This window comes from Montipora foliosa, chromosome 6 (assembly GCF_036669935.1).
Source record: "Montipora foliosa isolate CH-2021 chromosome 6, ASM3666993v2, whole genome shotgun sequence".
Classification (NCBI taxonomy): Eukaryota; Metazoa; Cnidaria; class Anthozoa; order Scleractinia; family Acroporidae; genus Montipora; species Montipora foliosa.
In genome coordinates this window covers 27,010,471-27,025,931 of record NC_090874.1, presented here as the reverse complement: position 1 = coordinate 27,025,931, position 15,461 = coordinate 27,010,471, and the positions used below count along the sequence as shown (strand labels likewise).

The 15,461-nt window shown below is 38.0% G+C and overlaps 1 pseudogene; it reads left to right on the top strand.

The window, feature by feature from the left end:
* The first annotated feature begins 9,463 nt into the window (after nt 1-9,463).
* LOC138005308 (uncharacterized) lies at nt 9,464-15,461 on the top strand (annotated as a pseudogene).

The window sequence follows — 15,461 nt, the reverse complement described above, 5'->3', positions numbered from 1 at the left end:
TGTAACTCGAATAAGAGGGCCTGTAAATACCATGTAAATCAAATAAGGGGGCCTGTAAATTACATGTTAATCGAATAAGGGGGCCTGTAAATACCATATAAATCACGAACCCATGACCCGGAGCCTATAACTCTACTGTGTTCTTGTAACGGCGTTTTCACACATCGATTTATTTTTAGATTGAATTTCCCGCGAATGAGACTCCCACAGGGGCCGCATGACCAATTACAAGAAAATAACCTGACGTCATACGTTGCACGCTCCAGATGGGCTCCTCGTGTAAATCGAATAAGGGCGCCTGTCAATACCATGTAAATCGAATAAGGGGACCTGTAAATAACATGTAAATCGAATAAGGGGACCTTTAAATAACAGTTAAATCGAATAAGGGCCTGTAAATACCATTTAAATCAAATAAGGGGGCCTGTAAATAACATGTAAATCGAATAAGGGGGCCTGTAAATAACATGTACATCATGAACCCATCACCCGTAGCCTACAATTGTACTGTGTTTTGTAACGGCGGTTTCACACGCCGATTTTTTTTTAGATTGAATTTCCCGCGAATGAGACTCCCACAGGAGCCCGATGACCAATTACAAGAAATTAAGCTAACGTCATAGGGTCACCGAACCGGAACTGCCCTTGTTTTTTGACCTAATTTGCGGGAAGGGCTAGTCTAAAAAATAAACCTACTCGTGAAAACGCCGTTTCACAGACGCTGTATGGACGCTGCACGCTCGAGATGGGCTCCTCATGTAAATCGAACAAGGCGTATGTACATAACATGTAAACCAAATAAGAGGGCCTGTAAATAACACGTCAATCATGTAAGGGGGCCTGTAAATACCATGTAAATTGAATAAGGAACCCTGTAAATAACATGTAAATCGAAAAAGGGGGCCTCTAAATACCATTTAAATCGAAAAAGGGGGCCCGTAAATAACATGTAAATCGAATAAGAAGGCCTGTAAATTACATGTAAATCGAATAAGGGCGCTTGTAAATACCATGTAAATCGAATGAGGGGCCCTTTAAATAACATGTAAATCGAATAAGGGGGCCTGTAAATAACATGTAACTCGAATGAAGGGGCCTGTAAATACCGTTTAAATCGAATAAGGGGGCCTGTAAAAAACATGCAAATCGAATAAGGGGGCCGGTAAATTACATCTTAATCGAATAAGGGGGCCTGTAAATACCATGTAAATCGAATGAGGGGGCCTCTAAATAACATGTTAATCAAATAAGGGGGCCTGTAAATACCATGTACCTCGAATAAGGGGGCCTGTAAATAACATGTAAATCGAATAAGCGGGCCTGAAAATAACATGTAAATCGAATAAGGGGGCCTGTAAATTACATGTAAATCGAATAAGGGCGCTTCTAAATACCATGTAAATCGAATAAGGAGGCCTTTAAATAACATGTAAATCGAATAAGGGGGCCTGTAAATAACATGTAATTGGAATAGGGGCGCCTGTAAATAACATGTAAATCGAATAAGGGCGCTTCTAAATACCATGTAAATCGAATAACGGCGCTTCTAAATACCATGTAAATCGAATTAGGAGGCCTTTAAATAACATGTAAATCGAATAGGGGGCCTGTAAATAACATGTAAATCGAATAAGGGGCCCTGTAAATACCATGTAAATCGAATAAGGGGCCCTGTAAATAACATGCAAATCGAATAAGGGGCCCTGTAAATAACATGTTAATCGAAGAAGGGGGCCAGTAAATAACATGTAAAATCGAACAAGGGCGCTTGTAAATACCATGTAAATCGAATAAGGGGGCCTTTAAATAACATGTAAATCGAAAAAGGGGGCCTGTAAATAACATGTAAATCGAATAAGGGGGCCTGTGAATAACATGCAAATCGAATAAGGGGCCCTGTAAATAACATGTTAATCGAAGAAGGGGGCCAGTAAATAACATGTAAAATCGAACAAGGGCGCTTGTAAATACCATGTAAATCGAATAAGGGGCCCTGTAAATAGCATGTAAATCGAATAAGGGGGCCTGTAAATAACATGTAAATCGAATAAGGGGGCCTGTGAATAACATGTAAATCGAATAAGGGGCCCCGTAAATAACATGTAAATCGAATAAGGGGGCCTGTAAATAACATGTTAATCGAATAAGGGGGCCTGTAAATACCATGTAAATCGAATAAGGGGGCCTGTAAAAAACGAGTAAATCGAATATGGGGGACTATAAATAACATGTAAATCGAATAAGGGGGCCTGTAAATTACATGTAAATCGAATAAGGGCGCTTCTAAATACCATGTAATTCGAATAAGGAGGCCTTTAAATAACATGTAAATCGAATAAGGGGGCCTGTAAATTACATGTAATTGGAATAAGGGCGCCTGTAAATAACATGTAAACCGAATAGGGGGCCTGTAAATACCATGTAAATCGAATAAGGGGCCCTGTAAATAACATGTTAATCGAAGAAGGGGGCCAGTAAATAACATGTAAATCGAACAAGGGGGCCAGTAAATAACATGTAAATCGAACAAGGGCGCTTGTACATACCATGTAAATCGGATAAGGGGGCCTTTAAATAACATGGAAATCGAAAAAGGGGGCCTGTAAATAACATGTAACTCGAATAAGGGCGCTTGTAAATACCATGTAAATCGAATAAGGGAGCCTTTAAATTACATGTAAATCGAATAGGGGGATGATGTTATATACGTTTCTATCATAATAAATATAACCATAATTTCCGCTTACTTGACAATGTAACCATTAAAAATTCATTCTGTCAATGATAGTTTTACAGTAAACTGTCTTTAATCTACTATTCTATATGAACGTGTACTGGTCACTAAAGAATAGTATGGAAGAGTCCTGAATTCCAATTTCTCTACCTCTATCCACCACATTTCAAAGGTTTCACTGTTAATAAATAATTTATCTCATAACATTGAAGTCTTCATAAATAAGCAATATTTAATTTTTGGTTTGTGCGTGTATAAGGTGTGCCACTTGCCAGTTCTCTTGGGAAATACTTAAATGGTGTACTATAACAAAAGTAACTGCATGGTTACACCTACGTTTCAAGTTACATTGAACCGTATGAGGCGTGCCACCTGCCACCTCAGATGAAAAATACTGCATAGCATACGACAACAAATTAACTGCATGGTTAGACCTACTTTTCAAGTTACATCAAACTGTATGAGGTGTGCCACCCGCCAGTTCAGATGGATAATGCTAGCATACTAAAACAAATTAACCGCATGGATTACCTGCATGATTAGACCTACGTTACAAGTTACATCAAACTGTATGAGGTGTGCCACCCGCTAGTTCAGATACATAGCACACATGTACAATAACAAATTTATTGCATGGTTAGCCCTACTTTTCAATTGACACTGAACTGTATGAGGTGCGCCACCCACTAGTTCAGATGGGAAATACTACATAGCATACTAAAACAAATTAACGGCATGATTACACCTACTTTTCAAGTTACATCGAACTGTATGAGGCATGACACCCGCCAGTTCAGATGGGATATACAACATAGTATACTATAACAAAATTAACTGAATGGTTAGCTTCAAGTGACATAGAGCTGTACGAGATGTGCCACGTGCCAGTTCAGATGGAAAATACTACAAAGTTTCCCAAAACAAATTTACTGCATGTAATTGAGTAGTACTTATATTACATTGATCTTTAAATGATTGTTGCCACATGCAGATGTGTTTATTAGAAAGATATCACTTGTGCTTGATGTATTTGCCACTGAACGATGACTGACAACTTCCTCAGACTCAAGGGACAGTGAAACCTTTCTTGATTTTGTCAAAAAACCAACAGTATATGAACAGAGAAGTCACTGATTGTTGCACTGAACATCTCTCCCTTGTGTACACCCAATTCAAAGTGAGGGCAAGCGACTCTGCCACAATTACCTGATGTCTGGAACAAATTCACTTGACCCAGTTAATGTCAATGCTTTGAGCTAATAATGTTCACAAGGTATATCCAGAATGGCAATGAAACCTCTACCCTCCCAAGTTTTGACACAAAGACATCAATAATTATTCACAATTGCATCACAATTTGCAATCAGCACTGTCTGTTTCTTGCATCTCAGGAAATTCTCTCCAATTCAATTTCAATGCTCAATTTCCTTCAGCACTGCATCTTGTGGTTGAGGTACATGTAGACCCTGGAAAAGATTCACACCAGTTAATCAATCAATTTATATAATTTCATAATTTTCGAAGAACAATATAACAAATCACTTTGCCATTCATAAGCGATGCTCCTGTGTAAGTGAAACTGAAGAATGAAGCTAAAGGAATTATTGCAAGAAACTTGTATCTTACAAGTTAGAATCTTGTAGGAATCTTACAAGATCTTGTAAGTTTATTGCAAGAGTCTTAGTTAAGAAGAAAGATAAGACCTTGTTAAAAAACCTAACATATTGGTAAGATCTTTATAAGACTTCCACCTGGGTGACTGCCATTGTTTCAAACACAAATTTTCCTTCATGATATTCGATTATTCCATGAGCAAGAATTGGAAAAGATGGCAGATAGCCAACGAGGTGCGAAGCTCCAAGTTGGCTATACACCATGTACAATGTAATTATTTCATATCCAACAAGCATGAATGGAATAGTATTTTTTTTATTGAAAACGCCCCCAAAATAGAGAGAAATCTTACTGACTTTATTGTGTAACTGTATATTTTCAGCTGACATGTACGCTTTCCATCGTCTAGTAGCTCATATACCAGAATGGCAAGGCCAATGAAAACTTCTGAATTGTATTATAGACATCACAAAAAAAAACATACAGTCTCACTTTGAAAGAGTGCACAAAACAATTTATCTTTTTGGTCTCCGTGCAGTGTATTTAGTGTTTCCATGGTACTTTTAAAAATACAAGAGTTTCCTTAAATAACAGTTACCTACCTTTTAGAAAAGTCTCATTCAAGACAATCTCCACCACTATTGTGTTCTTGTAGTGGCACCGTTTGAAGAACAAGGCACCTGCAAGTGGCAAATAAGGGGCTTATTGTCATTGCTTTAAATGGCCTTAATACAATATAAAGTGAAACTACTAAGGGAGTACAGCTGTAGGTCTGCAAAAGTAATGACTGTGCTGAGGCCCTCCTTGGCGTTTTGGCAAACGAAGGAACATGGCTATTTTGAACTGGGGTATACAGAGATCCATATATTAATTTCCCATTCGTTATTATTGTCATTGCTTTAAATGGCCTTAATGCAATATAAAGTGAAACTACTAAGGGAGTACAGCTGTAGGTCTGCAAAAGTAATGACTGTGCTGAGGCCCTCCTAGGCGCTTTGGGGAACGAGGGAACATGGCTATTTTGAAGTGGGGAACAGAGGAAAAATGACAAAATGTCTTAGGGAACAAGGGGACATAAACAATTTTACGGAGCAAAAAGCTGGGAACAAGTTTGAAAGTAATTTGGGGAACAAAGGAACAAAATTTTAAAATTTAAGCCATTTAAACTTAAATCAGGTTTGTATCAGAAAGATGACGACCTACCAAAAACTCCTTCGGCAGTCTTTTGCTTTTCGGGTCTTTTGAATCTTCCCGCCCATTTGCTAAATGTAGCTGTTTGGCCAGGCCACCATTTGTTCTAAACGTTCTCTATTTTTGTCATGAAGTCTTCATCGATTAATGCTGCTTACGATGGTCGCCTATCTTGAACTGCTCGAATACCGTCTCTGAACTCCCTCATCGTGACTCAAGAACGTACTCTCGCTAGGTTGGTATTGGCGGGAATCGTGGACTTTGAATAAGCCTTGAACATTCCGAAGACCGACTATTAAAAGTAGGCATAGGTGCCTAATCATATAACCCTTTCGGAGACCGGTGTCTGACATTTGCAGACTGTAGACTGCAGACTGCATACAAACAGCACTGATAAACATTATTTAAGTCTAAGCACCCATTTCAAATAGCGGTGATAAACATTATTAAGTCTAAGCACCCGTTTTAAAACGGTTAGCTTTCAATAATTGTGATTTAGGGTTAGTCTGTAGTCTGCAGTCTGCAAATGTCAGACACCGTTCGGAGACTGTCTGAGGTTGAATCATGTCACTGGCGTGTATCTTTGTGGCGAATACCGATTCCCGTGGACGACGTTCTGATCTGAATTGCCGTTGCCCTTTCTTCCGGATTTCGTCGATGCTTACTGGGTTTATTTGGTGGAATTCGTGCTATTTAATAATAATAATAATAATAATAATAATAATAATAATAATAATAATAATAATACTTTATTTCTATAGCGCTGATTACATTACAATGTCCAAGAGCGCTTTACAAGTTCCAAAAATAATAGTAGTAGTAATAATTCACAGTTTATACTAATATACAAATGAAAGAATAAGATAATACAAAATACAAAATAATAAAATCAATAATTAGTAATATTTAAATATGTATTCATAGCTAACAAAAATATGAGCTCTTAAAAATATGAGTCTTAAGTTTGTTCTTAAAAGTGTCAATAGGGTCACACCTCCTAATTTCAAAAGGAAGACTATTCCATATTCGAGGTGCACAAATAGAGAAGGCACGTGAACCATACGTCTTAAGATTAAATCTGGGCTCAAGCAGAAGCAATTGCGTAGACGATCTTAACATACGCCTTGGAACATAGGCTTCTAATAATTCACTTAAATAACTAGGTGCTAAACCATTAACTACTTTAAACGTAAATAATAAAATCTTAAATATTATCCTCTGCTCTACTGGTAACCAATGTAATTCTATCAGTAACGGTGTGATATGATCAAATTTCCGAGAACGAGCAATAACTCGAGCAGCGGAGTTTAAAGCATATTGCAAACGCTAAATAAGAAAGTTAGGCAAACCAAACAAAAGTGCATTACATGAGTCAATCCAAGAAGTAACAAATGCATGCATTAAAGTTTTAGCAGTATCGTAACTCAAAAATTTTCTAATCTTAGCAACGTTCCTAATATGATAAAAAGCTACTCTACAGATGTTTTTAATATGTTCATCAAAGTTCATGTGATGATCAAATGTGACGCCAGTGTTTATCTAAGATTTAGACGACGAGATAACAAGATCGCCCATATTCATGGGATCGAGGGGAGGGGCAGGCCTACGCTTAGCGTGAAGAATGAGTAATTGAGTCTTGTCACTGTTGAGTGTAAGGTTATTATGAAGCATCCATCGTACAATGGCACATACGCATGACTCCAGAATAGAACGGGAGCGTTCATTATCACTAGTAATAGATGACTTAAATGACATGTACAACTGGGTGTCGTCAGCGTACATGTGAAAACGTACACCATGCTCTTGTAGTATATCACCAAGTGGAGCAGTATACAACAGGTACAGAAACGGTCCAAGAGTGGAACCTTGAGGGACTCCGAACATCACGTCACGACAGGAAGATCTTGAATTGTTAATGCATACAAACAAGAGAAAATGAGGGGACAGAGAGGGAGGCTCCCGGTCCAGCCCTTGGGATATGTCATGTCCACGAAAGTTATTTTTAAACGAGCGGAAGTCTTCCGAGACGTCCGCATGCAGGCCAAACTCGGTCCGATGTTTGAATGAAAATAAACATTCATCAGCATTCCACGTGCGCCATCATTTTTTCTTTTCACTAAGAACCTGAGAGCGAGGCAAGACTGCATGCAGACGTCTCGGAAGACAGACTTCCGCTAGAACAAAGACTTTCGCTCGTCTAAAAATAACTTTCGTGGACATAACATATCCCGGCCAAAGCCCTGAGCCTCCCTCTCTGTCCCCTCATTTTCTCTTGATACAAACTGCGTACGCCCCTGAAGATAAGACTCAAACCATGACAAAGCAGCTCCTTTAATTCCAAAACGATCTGATAATCTTGACAATAAAACTTGTTGGTTCACCGTATCAAACGCTGCAGAAAGATCTAAGAAAAGCAGCATAATACAATTATCATTGTCAATTTCAGTGAGAATATCGTTCTGTACTCTGATTAGGGCCGATTCAGTACTATGGCATGGTTTATAGGCTGACTGAAAGACTTCATGTAGACGATTGTCATGTGGATGTTGATTTAACTGAAGAGCAACAACTTTTTCGTAGCACTTTGATATAAATGGTAGATTTGATATGGGTCTATAGTTGGAAAGTATTTCGCGATCAGCAGTAGATTTCGTCAATAACGGTGTAATCAATGCCATCTTTAAAACATCAGGAACTTGTCCATGCTGTAGAGACAGCATGGACAATCCTTGTTATGACTGGAAGAAGAATATCATAGCACTGTCGCAGAACCAAAGCTGGAACGGGATCAAGTTGACACGATTTAAGTGATGAACCTTTAATGAGGCTAGCTAATTCTTCACAGCTAACTAATTGGAAATTGGATAACTGCGACTGACAATCAGTCTGACTGGTCTCAGAATAATCATTCGTGGTGGTGCATGTTTACCTAGAGCATTAAGTAAACTTTTACTGTAGTGATCAACGTTGTCATTCAAGTTGGTATTTTCATCTAGTAGGTGTTTCAAGGAGGCAGAAACATCATGACGGAAATCGTCAAAGTTGATAGATTTTAGTCTACGATAGCCCATCTTCTTTTTCTGGAAAGGTACTTTAGTAAGTGTTAACATACAACCCACCATGTAATGATCAGATAAAACAGGATCAAATACGATAAATTTTGATGCAATATCGTCATCAGCTCTGGTGATAATAAGGTCTAGGGTCGAACCACTTTTATGCGTAGGCAATGAAATGTTCTTTTTCAAGTTGAAAGCATCCAGCAGTTGAGTAAATCTGGTAGCAGTGCAATCTTGATTATTATCTACGTAGAAATTGAAATCACCAGCAAGCAGAATTGGACCAGCAGTAGTAGCTAGATTTTCCAGTAAAAGAGGGAATTCATTGAAAAACATGGTCACAGTGCAGTTATTATTTCTAGATGGAGGAGGTCGATAAACAATAACAGTTCGTAAAGCAGTAGAGGAACGCAGCATAGTTAAATCAGTGAATTCAAAGGACTTGAATTTGCCTTTGATAGATGAATTTCTTTTGAATCGCAGCCCTTTTTTATAAAGAAGAGCGACGCCACCTCCCTTTGACCCTCTTGAAACATGATAGAAACCATATCCTGTAGGACAGACCTCGTTTATAACATTGGCGTCATCCGAGCGTAACCATGTTTCAGTTATTGCTAAACAGTCGATATCTTGTTCTACAACCAGATCTTTGATAGACAACGTTTTATTCCTCATTGATCTTGCATTCAGTAGGCAAAACACCATTCACGGCACGGCAAGTCTCTCTACAATAAACGTCTGGTTGGTAAAGGAATGATTAGAATTGGTGATTTAATATCAGAAGAAAACCGATTTATTGCTACCGGTAATTTGAATGAATCTGATTTTTCTCCGCTGGATGTTTTCGAAATGATTGCTATAATAGATGCGATTCCTTGTAAATGGCGAGAGATTCTTAAAACAGAAAGCATTGAAGATAAATCAGACTTTGTCCTTCAAGATGAAAAGTTACTTGAGATTGCTTGATATTCGGACTCCAATAAGTAAAGCTATTTCTAAGGGCGTCTATGCGGATTTTAAATCTAAAGTCTCAACAATACCAACAGCCCAACAAAGATACACAGATTTGTTTAGTGAACATTCTCTAGAGTGGAAAGAAATTTACATCTTGCCTTTCAAGGTTGCTCTGGATACAAAGTCGCGAGAATTTCAATATAAAATTCTCCATAGATTTTTAACTACAAACACCCTTTTAAAGAAAATGGGCAAGGTGGATTCCTCACAATGCTCTTTTTGTGGAACTGTAGACGAATTCCTTGAACATCTCTTTGTATCTTGTCCCATCACAACAACGCTTTGGAATGATTTGATTTGCTGGTGTAGAGGTATAGGTATCCAAATTGATTCACTTTGCGCTTTAGATATATTACTTGGTTTATGGAAAAGGAAGGACGATTTTTTGTTATTGAATCATGTTACTATTATTGCCAAACAATACATTTATTATTGTAGAAATAATGTTTTAAATCCGTCCTTCTCCATTCTTTTATCAAAAATCGATTCAGTTTATGATATTGAAAGTAGAATTGCAAGTTTAAATAATAAATTAAGTATACACTCGTCAAAATGGGGCAAGTATATGGAGAGATAACAACAGTTCAAGTGCTGGCATCGATTTGCGCAAGAAATTTATAATTTACTGCTACTAATTATTATAACATCCTGTTTATGTTATATATATATATATATATATATATATATACCAAGTTTATAGTGTGGTGTAAAGGTGAAGAGCGCTCAATACCATTACAAGTAGAGTGAAAACAAAGTAAAGACACAAGGCAAAGATCAGCTGTTGCTACTCTGAGTTTCACGCCGGTTGGCGATCTTCAGGCAACTGGCAGTTCAAATTTATTACAAGCGCATATAAACAAAGGTGACATCTAAAACAATGGTGTTATATTACATGACGACATAACATAAACGATATATATAACATAAACGATATATATATATATATGTATATATATTGTTGTTGTTGTTGTTGTTGTTTTTGTTCTGTTTCTTGTTCTTTGTGTGTGTAAGGTATTATATTATTATAGAAAAAAAATCAATAAAAGACAATAAAAAAAACGATTCCGAAAGAAGAAAAGGTGTACACGTCGCTGCTGCTATAAAAATTCCTACAGCAAGTAATCGAAAAAAAATATTTCGCCGCCATTTTGTTTGTTATTTCGAGCGCGCGTGCATGAAAAAACCTGGTGGGGCGCCGTACTAGTCAATATTGTTTATTTATTGCTATGGTCTCTTAGACTTTTTATGTGATCAAGTTAACTTTTTATGTGGTCTCTTTAAAATTTTATGCGGTCAACCTGACTTTTTGTATGGTCAACTTGTGACTTTTTATATCGTCAAGCTGACTTTTCATTTGGTCAACTGTTGACTTTTTATGCGGTCAACCAAACTTTTTATATGGTCAACCTGTTTTTTTATATGGTCAATTGTTGACTTTTTATTTGGTCAACCTAACTTTCTATATGATCAACTGTTGACTTTTTATTTGGTCAACCTGTGCCTTTTTATATATGGTCAACTGGATGGACTTTTTATTTGGTCAACTAATGCACTGCGCGCGAGCTCGAGGCTGGCAACAAATATGGCTGGCAGTAACGAGAGCGTGGACTAAATCACGTCCGCCTGTGCTATAGCGACTCAGGCGCTTGAGGCAATTGGCAACCTCCAATGCAGAGACATCCGAATTTTAGCATCGTCAACTGCTACTGGTAGTGTTTCGAGCAGTTGTAACCCGTCAACAAGCGGACGTTCTGCGATTGCAGCCGAGCTTGGAAGAAGATTTCCAACATTTAACGCACGTGGGGGGAGAACAAATAGCCGAAAACGTAGTTCCAGTGCCTCGAACCACGAGACATCATCGTGATCGCAGTCATCAAAATTTGGGCGCCCTCTGAAGTCCAACCTGCACAGAGACTTATGATAATACCTAATCCAAGAACGAACCAAGTACCAAGTCACGCAAACAAAGTCAAATTAGAGGAGAGAGGCCTCATCATTCACGAGTTTTCTTTGGACAGAAGGTGGACACCTCTTGACCTCAAAATAAACATTGAAAGCCAACTTCCAAGGAAAGATATTCTGTTTGATTATCTCAAGGTTAGTATGGGTAATATCAGAAGTTCATGTCATGTACCCCTTGTAGTAATATGCAGACCTTTTTACAGATATGTGCGTAATTACCAGGCCTTTAGATGAAAATGAGGCCGGAATTGACCTTGTTATGATACAGAATTCCCTCTTTTTCTTATGTTAACGATGGTGTCATGCTAATTAGTTGAAATTAACACAAGAAAAGCAGTGAGGTTTCTATCAAAACAAGCTCAACTCTAGCCTCGCTTTCATTCACAGGCCAGGTAACTAAGCACACAACTGCAAAAACAGTAATTTGAGACAGAGTCAACGTCATTCCTTTTAATTTGATTCTCAAAGTTTGTGTTTGCCCTAAATTTATAACAAAAACAGACGTTAAGGAGAAAGTTCAGTCCTCAAATTAGTCTTAAATATATGTTTTTTAGTACTGTGATCAATACGTATAAGGGCTGTTGCTTTGCTAATGATAACATATTGACAGATACTTGTTTTTTTTTTTTTGTTTGTTTGTTTTTTTCATTATTTCTTAAATAACAACATTTACTTACACCGGAATACAATAATACAATACATTACATAACATACATGAATTCAGTACGCTATAAACAAAAAAGAAAAAGGTCATTTCTACGGTTTCTCAGCTAAATTATTAATCTATTCCTGGCAGGCATAGCTTCCTTTTAAAATCGTTTATGTTCAACATGTTTTAATTTAATTTAATTTATTTCTTTTGTTGAGGTTTAAGATTTAAAAGGTACTAAAGAAGATAGAAAGGCTGCAGTCGACGCACCATTTCTCTTGGCTTTTCCTAGGGCTGCTCTGTTTAGCGCTGCTCAGCTTTTCGTAAGTCAATCTATTGGGTTTAGGAGCTTTTATGAAGTTTTCTACAAAAGTGCTGAAATTTCTGTTTTTTTCACTTTTGTCTTCTATGGCATTCCTTAAAAATCTTATGAACGGGGTTTATCACCCCGTGATAAACAAGAGAATTTGGTTTGACGTCGAAGTGTTCCTTGAATTCAGTGAAAGATAGCAGGTTATCTGTGTCTTTCATTAAATGCCTGACGTTTTGTATTCCTTTGGAAGACCATGATTTGTAGTAAAGAGGTTTATTTCCAATTCTCACAAGTGAATTTTGCTACAGAGGTAAAGAGAGCAAATGTTCGGTGAAAGTTATGTTATCGTCATACCTGCTTTCTGACCAGATTTTTAGAATTTCTGTTGTAAAGGGGTCTGATATATGTATGAACTTTGCCAAATCATTTTTGTTGAGGTTACCCTTAAAGATAACAGCACCGCCAAAATCGTGTAATTCAGAATCAAAGAACAATTTCCATTTACCACTATTATCGTTGTCCAAATATTTTTTGACCCATGTTGATTTGAGCGCTTTATTAAAAGATTTAATGTCGATCATCCTTAAACCTTCATTTTTAAAATCACTGATCATAACATCTCGCTTAATTTTGACCCCCTTCCACTCTAGAGAAAGCTGTAGAACATCTTGTTAATCACATCTAAAGCGGCATAGTTCGTTGGTAACAGTGATAGAATATAAACAAGCTGAGAAGCGATTAAACGTTTTAATAGAACAATTTTCCCTAACAGGCTTAGACGGCGGTATTCCCAGCAGCTTAAGCAGTTTCTAACCTTTCCTAATTTTTCGTTGTAATTTGCTTTCATGCTAACCACGGGATCGGTCGAAATCCAGACACCTAAGGCCTTAAGTTTGTCTGTAACCCATTTTAAATCTTTTTCGGGACATAATTTATCCTGACGCCCAGCGCCCAGCGCTAGCTATACCTAGGAAATGTAACCTTTCAAAGCTGGTTGTGTTCCTTTCATTTTTTTTTTGTTGAAATGTCAATTATATGCCATCTCATAACAAAGAGAATTTTTTCCATTTGTGACTGCAATCTTCGGAGGAAAGGAGGGGAATGGGGGTAGGAGGCCAATAGTGTAAACGCTGGTACTCCTTGTTCTCAGAGATATGATTAGGCAAATCTGTACCAAAGCATGTAATTATACTACACAAGGGAGAACAGTTTTGTTTTCCTTTCCTTTATACAGGCATGCTATGGAACCTTGGTGATTCCAAAACTGGCAAAGGGGGTAAGGATGGATGGTGAACGGATAATAAAGCTCTCAGGGCAAGGGAGTGTATACATCAGATGTATAGATCCCCTTGAAGATGAGGATAAAGATGAAGAGGATGAGCAACTGACGAGTCCAACCTTTAGTCAATTCTCTGATGACCTCTCAAACAACCCTGTGGTAACAATGTCTTCACCCCTTCAGCAACCAATTAGTCAGCCTCAGCCTCTACAATGGAGGACAAAACTCCTTGGAACGGATATGGAAAACCTTCCTTCCAGAACCTTTACTTTTCAAATATTCAAATGCAGCATATTGCACTTCTCTAACCACGTGGATACCGCGAATTGCACTCCCCTCCCCTCTCCAAACAGTGTTGGAATGAAGAAATTCTTTTAGGACAGGGTAAAGTGTACAGCCCCGCACAAACTACAACATTGCTTGGGGGGTGGGGGAAAAGGGGAGACATAAAGGCAGATCATGTCAAGCGTCCTAAGAGTTTTGTCCCCCATTGTAGATCAGGCAGATCCGCTGTTGTCGGTGCCTGCAGAATTGCCTGTAGAAGTGCCTCCAATTATTGACCTATGGAGTGACCAGTCCACTCACAACAATAATTGTGATGTAGTTATTAGTAATGTCCTACCAACTTCTCCAACATGCAGTGATTAAGTGCCAGCGAAAATGATAAGAGTACACAGGTCCCTCATCAGAGAAGATATGATTGAGATCTTTCTGGATCCCTCAATATTGAAATTTAACTTAAATGCCATCATTATAAATCCGCATGGTATTGAATAGGCTGGACAGGGTACTGGAGTCTTAAGAGAAGTCTTTTCTTTGTTTTGGCAAGATTGCTATGAGTCACACATGTTGGGAGAGTGTGAGAGGGTTCCCTACATCAGGCATGATTTTGACAGAAAAAAGTGGCAGGCAGTCGGAAGGATACTTGTTAAGGGATATACTGATTGCCAATATTTCCCCCTTAAGATAAGCAAAGCTTTTTTCACTGGTTAGCTCTTTGGGGAGGGAAGTGTAACCTCCATGATGTTGCAAGACTCCCTCAAGCACTATGTCTCTAAATCCGAGGCTAGTGTAATAGAGGGCTGTTTGTCTGATAGCATTCAGGGTGACAATGCTGAATTACTTGACTTTTTGTCAGTTTTTGATTGTAAACGAAGAGTTACACAAGACAAACTAGTGGAAATAATCAGAGAACTTGCCCACAAGGAAATAATTCAGAAACCTCAATATGTAGCTGATTGCTGGGGGCCTATTGTTTCCCACCTTAAGCTATATTTTCCTGGTATGTGTTCTTTGCATGAACTGTATTCCTCTATACTGCCAACTAATGTCAAAGTTATTTCCCTCCTTAAAGCAACACCCTTAAAGCTGCTGAGGGGGAGACCTTAGCCCACTTAAAGAGATTTATAAGAGGTTTTGACGAGTCCAAACTTGCCACTTTTTTGAGATTTACTACAGCATCAGATGTTCTTGTTACTGATACGCTGACAATTTATTTCACAAACGATGAAGGTTTTCAAAGACGGCGAGTTGCTCACACATGCTACACGTTAGAACTACCAAGCACCTATTCAAGTTTCTGTGAGTTCAGAGAAGAGTTCATGGCTGTTTTAATTTCAGATAATTGGAAAATGACCTTAGTTTAA